Source organism: Dendrobates tinctorius, unplaced genomic scaffold (assembly GCF_039654945.1).
Source record: "Dendrobates tinctorius isolate UK_male_01 unplaced genomic scaffold, ASM3965494v1 ptg000250l, whole genome shotgun sequence".
Lineage (NCBI taxonomy): Eukaryota > Metazoa > Chordata > Amphibia > Anura > Dendrobatidae > Dendrobates > Dendrobates tinctorius.
Window position 1 is genome coordinate 58,221,577 of NW_027361917.1, and position 24,913 is coordinate 58,246,489.

The following is a 24,913-nucleotide window of genomic DNA, read 5'->3' on the forward strand; positions in this document are numbered from 1 at the left end:
CATGGTTACGTCACAATCTCCTCCCGAAATTACCTCATTTCCGGTCAGCTTCCAGCACGTCACTTCCGGTGGAACGTCACGTGCGAGTTTTAAAGTGCTCCTCGGAGCTCCGCCGTGTACTCCTGTGTCTGCGGGAAAAGTAAGCTCCTGTCTGGGACAGCGGGGCAGACTCTCAAAATCGGGACTGTCCTGCTGGATCCGGGATGGTTGGGAGGTATGAATGCTCCCCACCGCACACCTCATGCACACACGGTTTCGGTTTGTGTGCCTTGAACACACACACTCCTCTCTGTACACCTTGCACACACACGGCTCTGCTTTGTACACCTCGTACACACGTGGCTTTCCTCCATACACCCCGTACTCACACACGGCTCTGTACACTTCATACACACAGGGCTCCATTCCGTACACCTCATACACACATAGCTCTGCTCCATACACCTCGTACACATGTGGCTCCACTCTGATCACTTCGCACACATGCGGCTCCACTCCGCACACCTCATACACACGTGGCTCTGCTTCGTACACTAAGTGCACACATGGCTCCACTCCGTACACCTCGTGCACATACGGCCCTGATCCATGCATCTTGTACACACGGGGCTCTGCTCCACACACCTCGTACACACGTGACTCCGCTCCGCCCACCTCGTACACATGCGGTTCCGCTTTGTACACCAAGTACACACATGGCTCCGCTCCGTACACCTCGTACACACATGGCTCCACTCCATACAACTTGTACACACGGGGCTCCACTCCGCACACCTCGTACACACGTGGCTCCGCTTCGTACGCCAAGTACACACATGGCTCCGCTCCGTACACCTCGCACACACATGGCTCTGCTCCATACAACTCGTACACACACACAGTTCTGCTACATCCACCCTGTAAACCCCTCCTGACCCCACACATAAACTTCCCCTCATCCAGCACCATGACAACCAGCACAGCAGAGTCCTGCATACACTGAGGCCCCCGATCATGTGACCCCTGACTCCTCCCCCTGTGACCTCATCACAGGTCCTGTGTGCACAGATTAGCCCAGCGACATCATTGCTGGGATTTACCAGTGAGGGGCTGCAGTGGGTCTCTCTGGGAGGGCAAGGAATGGATGGGGTCGGTGCATGGGGGCATGGCAGCTCAGTACAGTGCAAGAAAAATAAGCTCCTGCCCAGGACAGCGGGGCAGGCAGTCAAAAGAAAGAATTGTACAAGAGAATCTGATTATGTAGCTCCGTCTAAAATTCTAAAAAGAAAATTTAAGGAAAAACTATACCCCAAAAATTTGATAAATGGTGCAGGGATGACAAAATAAAAACACAGGAAGAATGTTTAAAAGGAAAAAATATGAAGGGGAATAATTTGATAATTGGTAAAGAAAAAAGTGATGATTACTGGAAATTGAATTTTGTAACAACATTCAATAGGGGAAATATAGTCATAAGAACTGTGCTTTCAAAATATTGGTATATCTTGAAGCGTGACCCTGTTTTGGGAAAACATCTCCCTGATAAACCAGGGATTACATATAGGAGGGGGAAAACTTTGAATAATTTGGTGGCCCTCAGTAAATTAAAAAAAACCAATTGAATTCAAAAAGAAAAAACATTAAAAAAAATAAGGATCAAATTTCATGTGGTGTTTTTCAAGGAACCGGAGTTTTTAAATGCATGTTCCAAAAAATGTTGCACCTGTGTGATCCTAGATCACGGGGCTAAAACTATCAATGTAGTGAGGTCTTTGAGATCTCACAAAGGCTCACCTGTAGCAGTGATTATGTTGTATATGTCATCACATGCAGTTGCGGTTTGCAATATGTGGGACGCACTGTGCAAACACTGCGGTCCCACATTAACAGTCACATAAATAGAGCAAAAAACGGCTTTTTAAAACATAGTCTCCCAACTTCCCAAGGCATCTAATTAAACATAACAAAATTTTTGACATAAAAGTAACTCCAGTGGAGCAGATACCCTCTGGTGTTGCAAATAGGAATGCTCTTTTAAACCGGAAAGAAACTTTTTGGATATATCGTCTGGGAACATTATATCTAAATGGATTAAATGATATCATAGAGATAATAGAGTTTTTTTTTTTTTACTTGCATCAATGTTGTCAAGGTTGGATCAATCAGTGGATGTTTTCCTGAACTTGGTCCACACCCCAAATCAAGTTTCTGAGACTGGGATAAAAGGTTTTGCTACTATATATAAGTGTAACTGAATTTTTTACTATTAGGATTTGTACTGTGTTTTTATGACATCTGATGAAGGATATACACTGTATCCGAAACGCGTTGTATCCTCTCTATTTTAACTTATCAAATAAAAAAATATGAAACATCATCTTTGGATGTGAGACCTTGAACAAAATGTAAAGTCTGCAACCAATCATCAGCCACTGGCTGTACCGGCCACCACTGGGTGATAATGTCAGATTGATCAGTGGAGAACATAGTACTGAGTGCAGAAGAGTAAGAGGTGAACATAGTTTTATTTTAAATCATACATTACACTATACCCATTAAGACTATCTTTTAAAATGGGAAACAATATATCAAATATTTGTTGGCAGTGACGGCTGGCACAAGATTTTATGGTGTTACTGTATTAGAAGATAATTGGTATTCTGCTTTTATTTTTCTTTCAGTAAATGACTGACAGCTGAAAAATGTTTACAATAAAAAAAATTTGGTTGTGGAGAAAAAGTTAGAAATTAAAGTTTTGGTTAAGTTCAGCATCAACCCAAACCCGGGCTCCTGCGTGCTTATTATTTTATGGTTTTTAAATATAGATTGCTTTAATGTGTTAACAGTCAGCAACACCTTTGAGGCAGATAATACTGATCACACCATGACTCTCCCTGTCACCAAGCATGCCAGCAAATCAAGCAAGGTGACTGCCTCATATTCATATATATTCACTATTTACTCTTAATTAGGAACCAATATATCTACCCCTGCAGAGCGTAGTCTACAATCTTACAGCTGACATCCAGCAGGCGATGCCCTGTTCAAATTCACTAAAGTCAAAATTGTTATTGCAACCAGAAATTAAATGTTCTTGAATCGCGTTTCTCAAAGATGCTGATAATACAGTTCAAAGCGGAGTTTATCTTGAAAAGCATAGCCTAATTTTTACCAGTGTACGAAACGGAACAGGAAAGATTTAACTCTATTAGTTTTTTTTTTTAATTCCCATATGCTCTACATTATACAAATGCTTATTGCAATATTACATCATGTAGGAAATCCAAGAACAGTACATGAAATGAAAAGGCAACAGACATATTAAAAGGGAGCCTGCCACTGCTGGCATTCTGCTCCAGCTCTAATAATTCTCCTCAGTAAATTTTAGTATTATTATAAGGCAGAAAAGGAATATATAATGCTACCATGTACCTCTCACCAATAGTTATCTGGGGGTGCTGCAATGGTGACTAGTAAGGGGTTCCTCATGCTGGCACACTCATCCTGCTTTGATGTATGTCCTGCTTGTCATTATGCAGCCAATGGGAAGTCCACGATGGCAGAGTGAGCATGACTATTCACCACTGAGATAGTTACTGATGAGCAGAAAGCGACAGTTTTTTAAGCTTTCTCCCTGATACTAAAATAGATCTGTCACCATATTTCACAATAAAAACTGCATGCATTACTAAGAAGATCTTTTAGGCATTATGAAGATGGTGCATTCTTCACTTTGAAAGCCCATGTCAGAATTGTTATATACTAATAAACCTTTATGAAAGCTTAAAGAGAATCTGTCACCCCAGGTTAGCCCTATAAGCTGTGGCCACCGCCATTTAGGGGCTTATCTACAGCATTCTATAATGCTGTAGATAAGCCTCCCCTATGTAACCTGAAAGATAAGAAAAACAAGTTAGATTATACTCACCCGGGCGTCCGGTCCGGTCCGATGGCTGTCGCGGTCCGGTCGGGTGCCTCCCATCTTCATACGATGACATCCCCCCTCTTACTTCTGCAGCTCCTGTGCAGATGTACTATATCTGCACTGTTGAGGGCAGAGAAAAGTACTGCAGTGCACAGGCGCCAGACCTATCTGACCTTTTCCGGCGCCTGCGCACTGCAGTACTTTACTCTGCCCTCAAAAGGGCACATATAGCATGCCTGCACAGGAGCCGAGACACAAGTAAGGAGGAGGACATCATCGCTAGAAGATGGGAGGCGCCGGACCCGACCGTGACACCCATTGCACCCGCCCCCCAGTGAGTATAATCTAAGGGTACCGTTACACTTAGCGATGCACCACCGATCCCGACAACAATATGGATCGCTGGTGCATCGCTAAATGGTCGCTAGTGAGCTGCCAAACAGGCAGATCTCACCAGCGACATAGCAGCGGTCGGGGGTCGCTACTTACCTGTCAGATGCGGCGATCCTGACGTCCTCCTGCCCACATACACGCATCGCTCATCAGCGCCACAGGAAGCCCAGCAGGAAGCGCCCGACGAGAAATGGTCCAGGACGTTCTCGCGCGATCAGCGATAATTAGTGGGGAAGCCGGTCGGAGGTAAGTATCACATGTAGCCATATTGCTAGCAATATCGCTGCTGCGTCACAAAATCAGTGACGTTACAGTGATATTGCTAGCGATATCGCTATGTGTAATGGGCCCTTAACTCATTTTTGTTATCTTTCAGATTACATCGGGGGCTTATCTACAGCATTACAGAATGCTGTAGATAAGCCCCTGATGGCTGTGGCCGCAGCTTATAGGGCTAAAAATAGGTGACAGATTCCCTTTAATTCAGTCTTTGCCCACCTAGCCACATATTGCTGAGATTTCACACCGCTCAGTACAAGCTGCAACTGTCAGGTTGGATGGAAATTGAATTCACTATTTAAATCTGAAGCTGGTTTAATACAATTATCTTCTTGATTTCAGAACAATACCGCCTTTCTGTCATGGACTTTCAAGGTTCTGTTGCAGCGGGTTTAAAAGATCTATTCGAGGGCAGCACGGTGGATCAGTGGATAGCATTGCAGCCTTGCAGCGCTGTAGTCCTGGGTTCAAATCCCACCGACAACATCTGCAAGGAGTTTGTATGTTCTCCCCGTGTTTGCGTGGGTTTATTCTGGGTACTCCGGTTTCCTCCCACACTCCAAAGACATACCGATAAGGAATTTAGATTGTGAGCCCCATCGGGGACAGCGATGATAATGTGTGCAAACTGTAAAGCGCTGCGGAATATGTTAGCGCTATATAAAAATCGGTCGGATTGGGTTTCATGAAACAAAATTTGTTTCAGATGAAATTGGTCCGACTAGGGCAAAAAAAAGTTGGAGTTTTGTCCGAAACCCGACCCAATGCAAGTCAATGGGGATTAAAAGTTGGCATTGAGTGGATGAATGTCATCCGCTCAATGCCAACTTTTATTTCCCATTGATTTGCATTGGGGTCGGGTTTCGGACGAAACTCCGACTTTTTTTTGCCCTAGTCGGACCAGTTTCATCTGAAACAAATTTTGTTTCATGAAACCCGATCTGACCAAAGTCGCTCAACTCTAGTCCATATATATTTGGACAGAGACAACATTTTTCTAATTTTGGCTCTAGACATTACCACAACGAATTTTAAACAAAACAATCCAGATGCAGTTGAAGTTCAGACTTTCAGCTTTCATTTGAGGTTATCCACATTAAAGTTGGATGAAGGGTTTAGGAGATTCAGTTCCTTAACATGTACCACCCTGTTTTTAAAGGGACCAAAAGTAATTGGACAGATTAAATAATTGTAAATAAAATGTTAATTTCTAGTACTTGGTTGAAAACCCTTTGTTGGCAATGACTGCCAGAAGTCTTGAACTCATGGACATCAACAGATGCTGTGTTTCCTCCTTTTTGATGCTCTGACAGGCCTTCACTGCGGTGGTTTTCAGTTGCTGTTTGTTTGTGGGCCTTTTTTGTCTGAAGTTTAGTCTTTAACAAGTGAAATGCATGCTCAATTGGGTTGAGATCAAGTGACTGACTTGGCCATTGAAGAATATTCCACTTCTTTGCTTTAATAAACTCCTGGGTTGCTTTGGCTTTATGTTTTGTGTCATTGTCCATCTGTAGTATGAAACGACGATCAATCAGTTTGGCTGCATTTGGCTGGATCTGAGCACACAGTATGGCTCTGAATACCTCAGAATTCATTTGGCTGCTTCTGTCCTGTGTCACATCATCAATAAACACTAGTGACCCAGTGCCACTGGCAGCCATGCATGCCCAAGCCATCACACTGCCTCTGCCATGTTTTACAGATGATGTGGTATGCTTTGGATCATGCGCTGTACCACGCCTTTGCCATACTTTTCTCTTTCCATCATTCTGGTAGAGGTTGATCTTGGTTTCATCTGTCCAAAGAATGTTCTTCCAGAACTGTGCTGGCTTTTTTTTTAGATTTTTTTAGCAAAGTCCAGTCTAGCCTTTTGATTCTTGATGCTTATGAGTGGTTTGCACCGTGCAGTGAACCCTCTGTATTTACTTTCATGCAGTCTTCTCTTTATGGTAGATTTGGATATTGATACGCCTACCTCCTGGAGAGTTTTGTTCACTTGGTTGGCTGTTGTGAAGGGGTTTCTCTTCACCATGGAGATTATTCTGCGATCATCCACCACGGTTGTCTTCCGTGGGCGCCCAGGTCTTTTTGCATTGATGAGTTCACCAGTGCTTTCTTTCTTTCTCAGGATGAACCAAACTGTAGATTTTGCCACTTCTAATGTAGTAGCAATTTCTCGGATGGGTTTTTTCTGCTTTTGCAGCTTAAAGATGGCTTGTTTCACCTGCAAGGAGAGCTCCTTTGACCGCTGTTTACTTCACAGCAAAACCTTCCAAATGCAAGCACCACACCTCAAATCAACTCCAGGCCTTTTATCTGCTTAATTGAGAATGACATAAGGAAGGGATTGCCCACACCTGTCCATGAAATAGCCTTGGAATCAATTGTCCAATTACTTTTGGTCCCTTTAAAAACAGTGTGGCACATGTTAAGGAGCTGAAACTCCTAAACCCTTCATCCAATTTTAATGTGGATACCCACAAATGAAAGCTGAAAGTCTGAACTTCAACTGCATCTGAATTGTTTTGTTTAAAATTCATTGTGGTAATGTCTAGAACCAAAATTAGAAAAATGTTGTCTCTGTCCAAATATATATGGACCTAACTGTAGTTTCTGCTGAGAAATATGGTGACAGATCAGCTTTCAAATGGGGTTTAAAACAGTGGCATGGTAAGAATGTCGTTTAAGGAGTATACACTGTTGGGCAAATTATTGCATACATTTAGTTGTCTTACCTTTGAGACTTTGATAGGGGCTATATTGGGATCTTGTGTAGCAAAGGCATTTCATTTTTAACAAATTGGAGTGGATTTATATAGTCCTAGACTAATTCCTAAATTAGTGTTCCCCTACCTGTAGCTCACTTTCCATATGTGACTTGATGTGTTGCTTGCTGCTCTCTGCCAGCTTAGTGAATTAGCAGCAGGTCCAGCTAACATCTCTGAAGAGAAGGAATCCAGATGGTCCTTTGTGAAAGTAGTCCTTCATATAAAAGAACAACATAAGGAAGAGTTAAACATAGTTAGCTGGAGACAGGGTGATACAGTCAGATAAGTGCTTGAAGCTAGATGCCATAATGTGGTGAGTACGCTAGATGCCAGAAAGTCGAATGGGGGTAGAGTAAGAACCTTTGGAAATAAGTATTCTGTCTATAAGGGATGAACATACAAAGTTTTTGGGTGCTTTCTGCAGAGAATCTTTGTTAGCAAACCAATAATAGGAGGTTCTGTGTGTCACTACTGTGGAAAGGAGGGTTGCAGAATGTGGATTGTGACCGTCTCTCAAGGCTGATTGTGGCTGTCGAGGCAAAAAAGGTTGGGGACCACTGTCCAAGAGTGTCATGCCACAATCATATACGATAGGGGCTCTGGTTTAATATTTGACTTCAACATTAATATTTTCTACCACAGTACGTGCCTCTATCAATTAAAAACAGCAAAATAGGTAGAGATTAATAATTTGGAAAAAGCAGAGGGTTATGCCACTTTGGTATATCTCTCTATTACATTTGTTATTAATTCAGCTCATTTGGTTCCAAACAACTGCTCATCAAAGTTTACAGCTGTGCAGAAATTTCATGACAGTCCATAAAAATAAGGCACTTTTTGAGGCCGTCCAGAAAAAAATGATTTTTTTTTTAAGCTGGAGAAAGTCAAACAGATTATTTTGACTGTTATTATCATTTTTTTATAGGTCACTGTGAATGCAGATAATGTCCACATAGCAGAATTATGGGCTGTAGGCATGTTTCATTTAAAATCTCTAAGGTTTATTATGATTTTCTAATGTGTCCATAAAAAATGTCTGTGATTTTTTCAAAGCTATAAAAAAAAAAAATGAAGTTGGCTATCTTGGCCATCATTCATATTAAAGTGGTTGTTCAATGCTAATAAACATATATTTTTTTAATTAATAATAATAAACAGAGGCAGTCTCACTTTCAAATGCTCCCATGGATTCAGCACAGGGTGCTCTAGATATTTTCACCGGCTCCAACAGTGGTGTCTGTCTCGCTAAGATGTCACAGCACCGTTTCAGCCTGTAATTGGCTGCAGTTGCCAGGTGACCAGAAAAGCATGTCATCAGGTAAACATCACTAAACCACTGCAACCAATTACAGGCTTGAGTGCTGCTGTGATTTCCAAACAGGGTATAAACTGCTATGGAGCTTGCAGAGACCTCTGGAGTATCCTGCACTGAATTGGCAGGAGTGCTTTCATTTATTATGTTTAATAAATCTTTGCCAAACAAAATAATTTACTTATGGACAACCCCTTTAAAGTGAACCTGTCAGCTGGATTGTGCTTAGTAACCTACACACACTGTCAGGTTGGCACTATTATACTGATGAAAATAATACCTCGGTGGATGAAATCCGTTTTGTGGTTATTGTTTAATCTGAGTTTACAGTTTTCAATTATGCAAATTTTCTTTTCAGAGAGGAAGAGGAATAGAACTTTAGTGCCATCTATTGGAAGTAGCAATCCTAAAAGTCAATGTTGACCCTTTAATGAGCCTTGTCACATGACTAAGGATAAAAGCCAAACCAGAATCTCAATTTGCAGTCACTGTGCTTTGGGATACTGCCCCTCATCAGTGCAAAGTGTGAGATCTGGTTTGGCTGTGTGAGAGGCATCTGACCGATATCCAAGAAGTATCATTTCTACTTGCGGAGATTGGCATGTTAAACATGCTGAGATGAGGAGACTTAAAGCCACAATGCTCCTCTGGGAAGTATGCAAATTGTCTCTTAAGAGAGGAAGAAAACTAGAACTCTAGTGCCACCTATTGGATTTTAAGATTGCTACTTATAATTTTAGGATTGCTACTTCAAATAGGTGGTCAAATCGGTCAGACTCCTATCACACAGCCAAATCAGTGACCTGTTATAAGCCATAAGGATGAATAGATAAGCAGATCACCACATAAATTCCGGCCCACAGGCCACCCCAGAGCACAAGAATCTCATTAAAGGGAATCTGTCACCCCTTTTTTTTTAATATGAGCTGCCGGCACAGCCATCAGGGGCTCATCTACAGCATTCTGTAAAGCTGTAGATAAGCCCCCGATGTACCCTGAAAGATACGAAAAAAAGAGTTAGATTATACTCACCCAGGCATTCCAGTTCCGGTTCGGGTTCGGAGGGAGTCGCGGTTTGGCTCGGCCCCTCCCATCTTGCAGCGATGACGTCTTCTTCATTCCTGTCCATCGCAGCTCCAGCGCAGGTGCACAGCTCTACCCTGTTGAGGGCGGAGCAGAATACTGCAGTGCACAGGCACCGGACCTCTCCCGGCACCTGCGCACTGCAGGACTCTGCTCTGCCCTCAACAGGGCAGAGCAGTGCGCCTGCACAGGAGCCAAGACAGGAAGGAAAGAAGAGGACAGCATTGTATGAAGATGGGAGGCACCAGACCGAACTGAACGCCGGGGTGAGTATAATCTCTCTTTTTTCTTATCTTTCAGGTTACATCAGGGGCTTATCTACAGCATTACAGAATGCTGTAGATAAGCCCCTGATGGCGGTGCCAGCAGCTCATATTCGAAAAAAGGGGTGACAGATTCCCTTTAACTGAAAACTGCTAATAAATATTAAACAAAAACCACAAGACAGATTTCATCAACCAAAGTATCATTTTAATTAGTATAACGGCGCCGAACTAACACTGTCTGTAGGTTACTGAGCAAAATCCTGCTGAGAGGTTCACTTTAAGGGAAATTTGTCTGAACAATTTTGCTTGCAGTATACGTATTAACACACCTCCAATGCATTTGTAATTTTCATGTGGCATAAAAACTAGCAATTTCAGTGATAGCATATCAGACAGGTATGCGTTTTATAGTTGTATACCACCAGCTTCATAAGTAAATATCTTAACAAGTTACCTTTCAACTATTGAAGCCAAATACAAGCAGGGAATTATGATAAATATTTCCATATTAGGAATTTTTACATTTACTGTATGTAGTACTTACCTATATTACTAAATGCTTGCTGGTGGTGAATTAAGGTTTAGAATCATCAAGATTGTAAGGGTGTGTGCAGACGCTGTGGAATCCGCTGCGGATTCATCCGCGCGGATTTTGCAAAAACCGCAGATAAAACTGCAGGTCAAAAGACCTGCAGTTTATCTGCGGTTTAGCCTGCGGTTTGGTCCTGCGGTTTCACCATCTCCACAATGGTGGAGATAGGAAACCGCTGCGGATTCCGCAGAAAGAATTGACATGTCAATTCTTTCTGCGGTTTCAAAACTGCAGGAAAACCGCGCGGATAAATCCACACCGTCTACACAGCAGTTTTTGGTTACCATTCATTTGAATGGTACTGTACACAGCAGCTAAAACTGCTGCGGGTCCGCAGCAGCCAAAACCGCTGCGGAACCGCAATGGAATCCGCAGCGTGTGCACGTAGCCTTATTATTCATGCTGGTCTTGACAATGGGGGCATGTTGGAGTCAGATGCTTCCTATTTATTAGAGATGTATGCCACTTAATGAATTGGGCATGACTGAACAGTAGCTTGAGCTTTCATGGGCTTCACCAAAAATCTGCAGCTCATCATAAATTAGACGAGCTCTGAACATACCATCTTATTAACAGAGAAAATAAGGCAAACAATGAAAGATCCCATATCAGGGATTATTATGATGTTGAAAATTATATATTGGGCTAGAAAAGTGTAAGTTGCAATCAAAAAATGCCATAATTTTATTTACCATATTGAAATGAGAACATCACATTAAGGGAACAAGAAAGGAGAAGGAAAAGAAGGGAAAAAGGGAAGAAAAAGAAAAGAAAATGAAGAGAAAAGGATAAAAAGGGAGGGGGAGAAGCAGAAAAGAAAAAAAGAAAAAGAAGAGAGGAGTGCCTATACGTTGCCTCAGAACCATGAACCATAGAATTGCGAGTTATGCATGAATGCCACGCGCCATATAGTTACAATTGATACATAAGTGTACATCACTTATATAAAAAGTAATACATGGCCTATGCAAAAGTAGTACCACAAAGAAATACTCATCTGTTTATATAATTGCCTTGTAATGTTTTCATTTCCTGTTCTGTCCAGATGTCACCGTATCCCAGAATTCCAAGCGGAGGAAGTTCACCGACCACCATATTGGGACACCCAAGTGATGAGTGTCTCAATATGGAAACTGCTGCTGGTACCAACCTATTGCATGGTACCACCAGCGGATCACTGTCGCAACACACACACACACACTATACACCGTACACACACTCACACTCACACACACTCTCACTCTCACGCAGCCTCTTGCATGGTACCACCAGCGGAACACCATCACATTGCACCTGCACGAATTCCACGCAGGCACAGTGAATCATTCGTCTGATCCCGGCGGCAGATGCACAACGTGTCTAGAGGCAGAGGAAGTCGGTCACATTAAAGGGGTTTTCCCACGAACGAAAGTTAATTTTAAAAATCGTCTGTGTCTGACCGTGTACGGAGCATTCCCCATCTCCTGGGCAGGGGAGGAAGCAAAATACAATACTGACATTACAGCAGGGGATTACAAAGGATTCATTTTGTGAGGTAAAATATTTCACTGACTGTTTTTAAACAATATTTTACCTCACAAAATATATCCTCCTGAGGTAATGTCAGTATTGTCTTTTGCATCCTCCCCTGCCCAGGAGCTGAGATATGTTCTGTACATGGTCAGACACAGGGGTGAGAGAGACTGAGTACAGGGGGAGACACCTCAAACTGGACAGCACATGAGGGGAGAACACAGCACAGGAAGGAGAGAGACAGCAGACAAGGGGGATAGCACATGGGGTAGTCAGGTCAAAGAAGAGGGCACAGATGGGAGAAGTCAGCACATGGGGAAAGAGAGAGTGGATAGGTGTGTGAGCACATGGGGAGAGATTCTCAATGCTGCAAAGACTGCCCCCATCGTGACATTACCACCCTCCCAATGTGATAGCATCAGGCCTCCATCTAGTCATGTCATAATTTTGCATTTCAAAAGTCCTTCAATTGCATCATGGTTAATGGTTCCACCCATTTCTAGTGTATTTCTCTTGAGTGCCAACTCTTGTCTAAAGGAAGTAGAAAATCTAGATGATCACATGGATTCAGGGATATGATGCTTTACTAGTAATGAGACAGAAAAAGAGATTAAAAAACACACAAAGATTTTTTTTTAAAAGAAAGCAGAGTAATTACAAAAAAGTAACAAAGCTAATTTTTTAATTTAGTCCATCAGGGGACAATGTTCCCAGGTCGACAATCCACCTGGACTCGAATTGTGCTAAGGTCTTTTTTAAGTTTCCTTCTCGGATACCACAATAAACTCGATCTATACCCCTAACTTTAACCCCTTTACCCCCAAGGGTGGTTTGCATGTTAATGACCAGGCCAATTTTTACAATTCTGACCACTGCCTCTTTATGAGGTAATAACTCTGGAATGCTTCCATTTTTCCCGGTGTTAGGAACGGCGGAACACACTAAATAAAAATATAAATAAAGTGCGTTCGCCGCTCGGGGTCCATCGTGCAGTAGGTGAAATAACCGCTGCTAAGTGGTGGCAGGAGCAATATGTCGGAATTGCACACAGGGTTAAACTCCACCCAGGTGCGCAGAGCAATCTCAGTTAAACTCACAGAGATGCCAAAGGTACAAACACAAGTAACTGAGCCTGTTGTAGTCACAGTACTCAGTAAAAAACGCACACACGGTATATGGTCACAGACAGGAGTAGCCCAAGATGGTGGCACTACGTCCGTCTAGACCTACCGTGTGCGCGATGTTGCAACTGTGAACGCAAAGGAGGCTGCTACTGCAGCGCGGCGTGGACACTGCCGCCAAACGACAAAGGCAAGGCGCAAGCACAATGTCGGACGCTAGCAGCTGTGCAAGTTGAAGCAGAGGAGCGCTGGCGCTTAAACTAACTCAGTCCCTATTCACATGCGTAATATCAGAGGGAAGGGGTTTCAAATGAGTCAGTCACCAGAATCATGCATCCGTCCTCATACACACAGCAGCAAGTATGACTATACTAGCGCATGGCGGAACAGTCATGCGTGCCTTTTATAGCAGCTGAGACCTTCTGCACGCTTCCAGATCTCCGAGATGGACCAATGAGAACTGGAGCGGGACCTGAGCACATGACTCCGGATCTCCAATGGGAGATCGTCCCATGAGCATGCCCAGTAAGAGGACAGAAGGACTTAGCCTCAGGAGAGATTTGCTGCAAGGCAATCTCCTCTGCAGTGGAAAAATAGGAGGAGAGTGCAGAATGTGAGGATCTGGATCCCTGCTGAGTAAACGCAGGAATTCGACTCCTAACACCCGGTGATTCTGACAAGTTGTATTGTGACATATTGTACTTCATGATAGTGATAACATTTCTTTGATATGACTTGCATTTATTTTTGAAAAAAAAAGGAAATTTGGCAAAAAAATTTGAAAATGTCACAAATTTCCAACTTTGAATTTTCATGTCCTTAAATCACAGAGATATGTCACACAAAATACTTAATAATTAACATTTCCCACATGTCTACTTTACATCAACACAATTTTGGAACCAAAATTTTTTTGTTTGGAAGTTATAAGGGTTAAAGGGAATCTGTCACCACTTTTTTGTATATCATGTAAAAATATCATTCAATTTAGTGTCAGCTCTGCATTATACAAGTACTTTTTATACCCCTTGACTCCCCACCAATGATCCATAAATGCTGTTTTTATACCTCCGGCGCTAAATGTTAATATGGTCGGTCCTGTCCCATGGGTGGGGCTTTTAATTTATGATATAGCCTGAAATGTTTTGGTGTGGTTTTCAATACTGAAAGGTCATGTACCTCTGCTGCCACAATAATGTCCCTCAGACGCCCCTGTGGGTCGACGGGATCCTTATAGACTTTAGTATGCAAATAGAGAGTAAGAATTTTTGGGTATTTGACAATTAGATCGTCCAATACTTTTTACTTTTTTTGGGATTGTACCCATTTCAAACGCTTGATACAATATACGATATAAGGAAAAGAAAAATCTTGTACTGGATTTTGAGAAAGGACGAAGTAATTGTCTTTGTTTTTAAGCTGCTTAAAAGCCTCTCGTTCGTATTTGTCAATGGGCCAGATTCATTGCTAATTTAGAAAAGATTTCTACTTGGGGGCAGTCTCTAAATTAGTAAGGAAGGACCTCAAAGAGGTACCACAAACTATCAAAGGGAATAATCTTAATCAGGCACAGACAAGAGCTCTAAAAGAACTAAAAGCATTGCATGATGTAGTAATTAAAGTAGCTGACAAGAGAGGGAATGTCGTGATCTGGCTAATTGACAAATGCAAACATCAGGTCTTTAAGCAACTTAAAAACAAATACAATTTGTTATACTTATGACCATGTGATATTTCAGTTTTTCTTTTTTAATAAATTTGCAAAAATTTCTACTTTTCTGTTTTTTTCAGTCAAGATGGGGAGTGGAGTATACATTAATGAGGAAAAAATGAACTTTTTTGAATTTACCAAATGGCTGCAATGAAACAAATAGTGAAAAATTTAAAGGGGTCTGAATACTTTCCATACCCACTGTACATCCATTGGCTATGATGATGAGATTCGGGCAGCTTGCTTCTTTCTGGAGATGAACAGTTTGGATGATTCTTTAATCAACTTGATCCTGGAACTAATAGATTTCATTCTAAAACATAATTTTTTCACATTTAGAGGGAACCTGTCACCCCTTTTTTGAGATATCATACAATGATATCATTCAATTGTGTGTCACATAAGGATTCTCTTAGTACTTTTGCTTCCCCCTGACCCCGCACCTTTCATGCATAAATACCTTTTTTATATCGGTTCAGATGTATGTAAACTGCCGCTGTCCAGTCCGCTGGGAGGGGCTTATTCACCTGCTCCCCCCTGTTTTGCTCTACGCATTTCTTCTTGTGTAGAGCAAGACAGGGAGGGGGGGAGCAGTTGAATAAGCCCCGCCCAGTGGACCGGACAGCGGCAGTTTACATACATCAGCGGCATGTATCACTTGTAACTGTATGGCACGTGGCATTCATGCATAGCTTGCAATTCTATGGTTCATGGTTCTGAGGCAACGTATAGGCCCTCCTCTCTTCTTTTTTTTCTTTTCTGCTTCTCCCCCTCCCTTTTTCCCTTCCTTTCCTTCTCCTTTCTTGTTCCCTCATTGTGATGTTCTCATTTCTATATAGGAAATAAAATTTGGGCATTTTTTGATTGCACCTTGCACTTTTCTTGCCCAATTTATAATTTTCAACATCATAGTAATCCCTGATATTGGATCTTTCACTGTTTGCCTTATTCCCTCCATTAATAAGATGGTATGTTCACTTTTTTCATTTGTGAGGGATCACAACATCATAGTACGACCGTATATTTTGATGGCACATAGTACTAAAGGCAATTTTTCTCATATTGAGTACTCACAGCATTGTATGTCATGATATTCCCTTTTGGATACAGGCACGCAGCCTTTTTCTTCTTTTTTGCACATTGCACTTTACTAATTGTTTTTATTAGTAAGCATAGCTACACATATTATATGCTGTTTTGATTGATTATTACATTATGAGAATATCGGTGACGTAAATGTTTTTATCTGTATTTTCATCACCCACATTCTGGGAAACGTTACAAAATCAAGGACTTCTCCACTTGCGATACATCGCTTGTGGTATACCTGATCAAATGCCCTTGCGGTCTTTTATACATTGGGGAAACCACCCAGTCTATCAAAGACCGCATAAGCAAGCATAAATCCACAATTAGGTGTGGAAATACATTATTACCTTTACCGCATCATTTTATTACGGCTGGTCATACCATCCCTCAATTAAAATTTTGTGTTATTGACCATGTGCCCTCCCCTCGGAGGGGTGGTAATCATATCCAACTCTTGAAAAGAAGAGAGGCCTTTTGGATACGTGAATTACAAACTTTAGCACCGAAAGGTCTCAATAGAGAGTATGACTTATTGTCTTTCATATGATGGGTCTGTGACTATATATCTTCACAATTTTGTGATTGTTACAAAGATTTAGATGGAAATTAGTTTTGTCAATAAGTCATGTTATCATTGCAGGATCACTAACGTATTGTCTTAATTTTGCAGAGTCGTCAATTCTGAACTACACGCAATTGTCACCGATAGTTCTTGTTCCTCCCTCGGACTTCCCCTCCCTGCCTCCTTCAAGCTCATTTTTTTTACGTATCATAATATCTAATCTATTTTTCTATTTTTGCATTCAATTGTGTCTCCCTTTATCTACAATGCTAATAGATATATTCCACCTCACTCTATTGCAGGAAGCTACAATGCATTCCCCTTCAATACTGGACTAATTACTGAATGACATATTGGTAAAATTTCATACCGTCCTTAATGATTACTTCACCACAATCATACACCTAGTCCATTTCTTTTATACATAGCCCTCACTCAATCTAAGCTCTATATGAACATCCCCTCATTTTCCTCCTTTTACAAGCTCCCTCCCTGTGCAACAATCTGCATAGCACGGACGTTATTTTGCACATGGTGAGATGACGTGTACTCCAGCGCCACCTCCCATAACACGCCCCTGCATTCCTCTATCACTGACTGCTCGTTTACATGGATGGCAACGTCACTTCCGGTGACGCGGTCCAGTCAATCCAGGGGAGTCCCGCCCACCGCCTATTTAGAAACCACACCATAAGCTATGGGCACCCAGGTTACAAGCGGTGGATACCGCATTCTCCAGGGCACAATACACCGCCACCCACCAACGGTAAGCCCATCTCATTTCAGTACATTCAGACATGGGAGTATCTTATAGCAATTTTAACCCTTCATGCACCATATATCTTTTCAAACAGCTACATCACACAGCGTGGCAAACTTGATTCTATGCAGTATGAAGTCTTAAGTGATTCCAGGCCTGACACTAAGTGAGTAGATTCATTGGGGGCATGATGACTATTCATTTCTGAGCATATTGAGTGAAATTTCCTCATCTTCTTCATGACTTACAGACTTCTCATATAGAATTTCTTACGGAATTATAACCTGTCAGTCCAGCTACAAATCATAACCGGTTGGTATTTACAATACTTCATCTGCACTCATTACATTATCAGGGTGCATTTATATTGAAGTTTTCTATTGTGGTCATACCCTTCTTTTATTTTTATTTTTATCTTTTTTATTTTTTAAGATAAATGCAAGATTAATCATTAACACGGATCATACTATCCACACCATTATTTCAATGGTGGCTTGATATTGAGTGAGTAGTGACAGACCAATGATTAATTTAAGTTATCTCATCCACACAATTGGGAACAATCATCACATGTATATATTTTTGTCACTTCAGATATATTGCAAATCTTTCCAACAGAGCAGTCTGGGTAGGTCACAACCCCTTTTTTCCTTTTCTTTTTTCATTTTTTCCTTTTTCATTCCCTTATGCCTCCTATCACTATTGCACTTGTGTAAATTTGTTTTGGTATCCACTGGATGTTTTATCTAGATTGACTGTACAATATGTAGCATCTGACTTGTACTTTACACTTGTATCTGATTTGCAGCATACTGATGAAGGCTTGTTTGTATAAGCCGATACGTCTAAATTTGAGACTGCAAATAAAATCTTCACTTTGCAACAAGTTGAGTGCCAAAATTTTTTTTCATTATTTATACTGATGTGGGAACCTTCTTTTGTGCACCAACGCAGTAGTGCCACGATATATTTGTTGATTTATTCATCCTTACGTGTGCACGCTGGCTACTATGTCCTCCCTAACCTTCTCATATAACCAAGAAGAAACTAATGCAATTTTGTCCAAGCTTAGTTTTTCTAGTGATTTCCTCAAAGTCCCACCCAAGGAGATGAGAGGGAAAGACCTGGAGCGTGAATTAAGACATCAGACGAATCTTGAGCTACATTGTGCAACATTATCGGAATATCTCCGAGTCCAACGCATTCCAAGAGGACTACGGGTCCCGCTACGACCGACACTCTTTAGTGACTCCACAGACTGCTGCCAGAGATTTGAGCAGATATTAAATAAATGCTCTTTTGATTTGATGACTCTTACTGTCGAGCACCTGCAGACAGTAATAATAATTAATTAATAAGAGCCGTGATAATATAAAAAATATTGAGTCACAATTGGCTTCTTCTAGTACATCTGAAGAACTCACCACCCTAATGAATAAACTTAAAGGGGTTAATGATCAACATAAACGGGACACTGAACAGAGAAAGAGGATTAAGTTCCAAAGGGACGCAGAGGATTATAACAACAATAGAGTGTATCATTGGCGCTATAACACTACCTCTCGTTCCAACTCCTCTAGGTTTGAGCAGCAATCCTCGAACGACCCATCCACATCGGGCTCTGAAACCGATAGAAGAGAATATCGTTCCTCGTATTTTTTAGCCCAGCGAAGAAGACGTCCACGCAGAAGAGGATTCGCTACAGCCAACGGAGGAAGAGATCCAGATACGAATAGGATAACGAGATCTCAGGTATGGAATCCCTAGTGGTCAACATTTCCTCTAGGTCCCTTAGTATAGCAGAGAACAATCTTCTTCAGAAGGGCTTGTCTTATTGCCCTTTTTTCAAATTCAGTACGTTTCAAATGGACATGGATCTGCAGCGATTTTACCACCGCATCAGAGTATTGGTTCATTTTGCGAAAAAGGACAAGGAGATACCCGGACCTCAATCCATTACTCCATACCCTATTTCGATTGATCGCTTGGGACTCCGTAACAAGAGCACCTATCGGCCACCATCGGGCTCGCATGCGGTCGAATCATTCATCGAATTTATTGATAAGGCATTTCTCAAATTACGCCAAGGTATTGAGAGAGGTGATCTGCATGTCTCCCCCAATCTTGACACAGTAGACTTCCAGGCTTTGGAAGCACTTCGTCAAGATCCCAATATCATCATTAAACCTGCCGATAAGGGCGGAGCAATTGTTGTAATGGATAAACAGGATTACATGCATGAAGTGTTGTGCCAATTAAATGATAGCTCTGTTTATACAGTCCTATCACACGATCCAATGAGGAGTGTTAGAGACTGTATAAACTCTGTGGTCACAGACTATACTACACGAGGCATAATTGATATCAAAACACGTGACTTTTTGATCAAAACAGATCCCATCACTCCGGTATTCTATATTCTTCCTAAGATCCATAAGAGATTGGAGTGTCCCCCTAGCCGACCCATAGTGGCGTCAACGGATTCTATTTTATCACCATTATCCATACTTTTGGAAAAAATTCTAACCCCCCTTACAAGACAAGCATCTTCTTTTCTATTAGATACAGGGGATTTCCTTAAAATCCTATGTAACTTGGGTTCAGTCCCTGGAGATTCTTTTCTAGTGTCCTTTGATGTAAAAGACTTGTACACATCAATTCCACATGAATTGGGAATTGATTGCGTAAAGAGACGCCTATTAAGATCTGAGATGGATAGCAGTATGATTGATTTTTGCATTGAATTATTGACCCTTGTACTCACTAAAAACTATTTCCTTTTTGGGGATACATTCTATCTACAGACCAAAGGGACCGCGATGGGGTCCAATGTCGCGCCCCCTTATGCAAACACAATTATGGCAACATTTGAAGACTACATTGTCTATCCTGACCCACTTTTTAAAACACACTGTAAACTGTGGAAAAGATTTATCGATGACATTTTTTACATCTGGACAGGGCCGGCTGATACATTAGACACATTCTACAATAAATTGAATATGGCCTGGCCAGGTCTATCTTTTACCATGACCAGAGATAGACATGTAGTGAGTTTTTTGGATACTAAGGTCATCAAGAGTATGGAGGGACACTTGAGTACTGATTTATATGTTAAAACTACAGTCCAAAATAGTCTGTTACACTACAAGAGCTTACACCCCCCCTCCACCAAGAGATCCATACCTGTGTCACAGTTTAAGAGGGTCGAACGGATTGTCTCTGATCCGATAGTCAATAATATCAGATTGAACGAGATGCATAAGAAGTTTCGCACAAGAGGCTACCCTTCAGATCTTCTAGACCAAGCACGACAACCTCCGGCCCTGAATCGCAGTGGGGTCTCAGGACGTATACACTTTGTTCACACATATCATCCGTATATACAGATTTTACATCGCTCCATACGGAGACATTGGGGCATCCTAAAGGAGGCTCATCCAGAGGTCACGGAATTCCAGCAGAATTTTCTACCATGCTATAAATGCCCCAAAAACATTAGGGACACCCTGATTAAAGCAGACATAGGCCCAGGAGTGAGATTAACAACACAAAGATTTCTTTCCACACCCAAAACAGGTACCTACCCGTGCCTACATTGCAATCAATGCAGTAATGTATTAAAGGGTGACTATTTTCATCACCCACATTCTGGGAAACGTTACAAAATCAAGGACTTCTCCACTTGCGATACATCGCATGTGGTATACCTGATCAAATGCCCTTGCGGTCTTTTAAACATTGGGGAAACCACCCAGTCTATCAAAGACCGCATAAGCAAGTATAAATCCACAATTAGGTGTGGAAATACATTATTACCTTTACCGCATCATTTTATTACGGCTGGTCATACCATCCCTCAATTAAAATTTTGTGTTATTGAACATGTGCCCTCCCCTCGGAGGGGTGGTAATCGTATCCAACTCTAGAAAAGAAGAGAGGCCTTTTGGATACATGAATTACAAACTTTAGCACCGAAAGGTCTCAAAAGAGAGTATGACTTATTGTCTTTCATATGATGGGTCTGTGACTATATATCTTCACAATTTTGTGATTGCTACAAAGATTTAGATGGAAATTAGTTTTGTCAATAAGTCATGTTATCATTGCAGGATCACTAACGTATTGTCTTAATTTTGCAGAGTCGTCAATTCTGAACTACACGCAATTGTCACCGATTGTTCTTGTTCCTCCCTCGGACTTCCCCTCCCTGCCTCCTTCAAGCTCATTTTTTTGCATATCATAATATCTAATCTATTTTTCTATTTTTGCATTCAATTGTGTCTCCCTTTATCTACAATGCTAATAGATATATTCCACCTCACTCTATTGCAGGAAGCTACAATGCAGTCCCCTTCAATACTGGACTAATTACTGAATGACATATTGGTAAAATTTCATACCGTCCTTAATGATTACTTCACCACAATCATACACCTAGTCCATTTCTTTTATACATAGCCCTCACTCAATCTAAGCGCTATATGAACATCCCCTCATTTTCCTCCTTTTACAAGCTCCCTCCCTGTGCAACAATCTGCATAGTACGGACGTTATTTTGCACATGGTGAGATGACGTGTACTCCAGCGCCACCTCCCATAACACGCCCCTGCATTCCTCTATCACTGACCGCTCGTTTACATGGACGGCAACGTCACTTCCGGTGACGCGGTCCAGTCCATCCAGGGGAGTCCCGCCCACCGCCTATTTAGAAACCACACCATAAGCCATGGGCACCCAGGTTACAAGTGGTGGATACCGTGCTCTCCAGGGCACAATACACCACCACCCACCAATGGTAAGCCCATCTCATTTCAGTACATCCAGACATGGGAGTATCTTATAGCGATTTTAACCCTTCATGCACCATATATCTTTTCAAACAGCTACATCACACAGCGTGGCAAACTTGATTCTATGCAGTATGAAGTCTTAAGTGATTCCAGGCCTGACACTAAGTGAGTAGATTCATTGGGGGCATGATGACTATTCATTTCTGAGCATATTGAGTGAAATTTCCTCATCTTCTTCATGACTTACAGACTTCTCATATAGAATTTCTTACGGAATTATAACCTGTCAGTCCAGCTACAAATCATTACCGGTTGGTATTTACAATACTTCATCTGCACTCATTACATTATCAGGGTGCATTTATATTGAAGTTTTCTATTGTGGTCATACCCTTCTTTTATTTTTATTTTTTATCTTTTTTATTTTTTAAGATAAATGCAAGATTAATCATTAACACGGATCATACTATCCACACCATTATTTCAGTGGTGGCTTGATATTGAGTGAGTAGTGACAGACCAATGATTAATTTAAGTTATCTCATCCACACAATTGGGCACAATCATCACATGTATATATTTTTGTCACTTCAGATATATTGCAAATCTTTCCAACAGAGCAGTCTGGGTAGGTCACAACCCCTTTTTTCCTTTTCTTTTTTCATTTTTTCCTTTTTCATTCCCTTATACCTCAACCCATCCCTCCTATCACTATTGCACTTGTGTAAATTTGTTTTGGTATCCACTGGATGTTTTATCTAGATTGACTGTACAATATGTAGCATATGACTTGTACTTTACACTTGTATCTGATTTGCAGCATACTGATGAAGGCTTGTTTGTATAAGCCGAAACGTCTAAATTTGAGACTGCAAATAAAATCTTCACTTTGCAACAAGTTGAGTGCCAAAATTTTTTTTCATTTTTTATAGCAGCTGGGACCTTCTGCACGCTTCCAGATCTCTGATATGGACCAATGAGAACTGGAGCGGGACCTGAGCACATGACTCCGGATCTCCAATGGGAGATCGTCCCATGAGCATGCCCAGTAAGAGGACAGAAGGACTTAGCCTCAGGAGAGATTTGCTGCAAGGCAATCTCCTCTGCAATCTCCTCTGCAGTGGAAAAATAGGAGGAGAGTGCAGAATGTGAGGATCTGGATCCCTGCTGAGTAAAAGCAGGAATCCGACTCCTAACACCCGGTGATTCTGACAAGTTGTATTGTGACATATTGTACTTCATGATAGTGATAACATTTCTTTGATATGACTTGTGTTTATTTTTGAAAAAAAAAAGGAAATTTGGCAAAAATTTTGAAAATGTCACAAATTTCCAACTTTGAATTTTCATGTCCTTAAATCACAGAGATATGTCACACAAAATACTTAATAATTAACATTTCCCACATGTCTACTTTACATCAACACAATTTTGGAACCAAAATTTTTTTGTTAGGAAGTTATAAGGGTTAAAGGGAATCTGTCACCACTTTTTTGTATATCATGTAAAAATATCATTCAATTTAGTGTCAGCTCTGCATTATACAAGTACTTTTTATACCCCTTGACTCCCCACCAATGATCCATAAATGCCGTTTTTATACCTCCGGCGCTAAATGTTAATATGGTCGGTCCTGTCCCATGGGCGGGGCTTTCAATTTATGATATAGCCTGAAATGTTTTGGTGTGGTTTTCAATACTGAAAGGTCATGTACCTCTGCTGCCACAATAATGTCCCTCAGACGCCCCTGTGGGTCGACGGGATCCTTATAGACTTTAGTATGCAAATAGAGAGTAAGAATTTTTGGGTATTTGACAATTAGATCGTCCAATACTTTTTTTGGGATTGTACCCATTTCAAACGCTTGATACAATATACGATATAAGGAAAAGAAAAATCTTGTACTGGATTTTGAGAAAGGACGAAGTAATTGTCTTTGTTTTTAAGCTGCTTAAAAGCCTCTCGTTCGTATTTGTCAATGGGCCAGATTCATTGCTAATTTAGAAAAGATTTCTACTTGGGGGCAGTCTCTAAATTAGTAAGGAAGGACCTCAAAGAGGTACCACAAACTATCAAAGGGAATAATCTTAATCAGGCACAGACAAGAGCTCTAAAAGAACTAAAAGCATTGGATGATGTAGTAATTAAAGTAGCTGACAAGGGAGGGAATGTCGTGATCTGGCTAATTGACAAATGCAAACATCAGGTCTTTAAGCAACTTAAAAACAAATACAATTTGTTATACTTATGACCATGTGATATTTCAGTTTTTCTTTTTTAATAAATTTGCAAAAATTTCCACTTTTCTGTTTTTTTCAGTCAAGATGGGGAGTGGAGTATACATTAATGAGGAAAAAATGAACTTTTTTGAATTTACCAAATGGCTGCAATGAAACAAAGAGTGAAAAATTTAAAGGGGTCTGAATACTTTCCATACCCACTGTACATCCATTGGCTATGATGATGAGATTCGGGCAGCTTGCTTCTTTGTGGAGATGAGCAGTTTGGATGATTCTTTAAACAACTTGATCCTGGAACTAATAGATTTCATTCTAAAACATAATTTTTTCACATTTAAAGGGAGTCTGTCACCCCTTTTTTGAGATATCATATAATGATATCATTCAATTGTGTGTCACATAAGGATTCTCTTAGTACTTTTGCTTCCCCCTGACTCCACACCTTTCATGCATAAATACCTTTTTTATATCGGTTCAGATGTATGTAAACTGCCGCTGTCCAGTCCGCTGGGAGGGGCTTATTCACC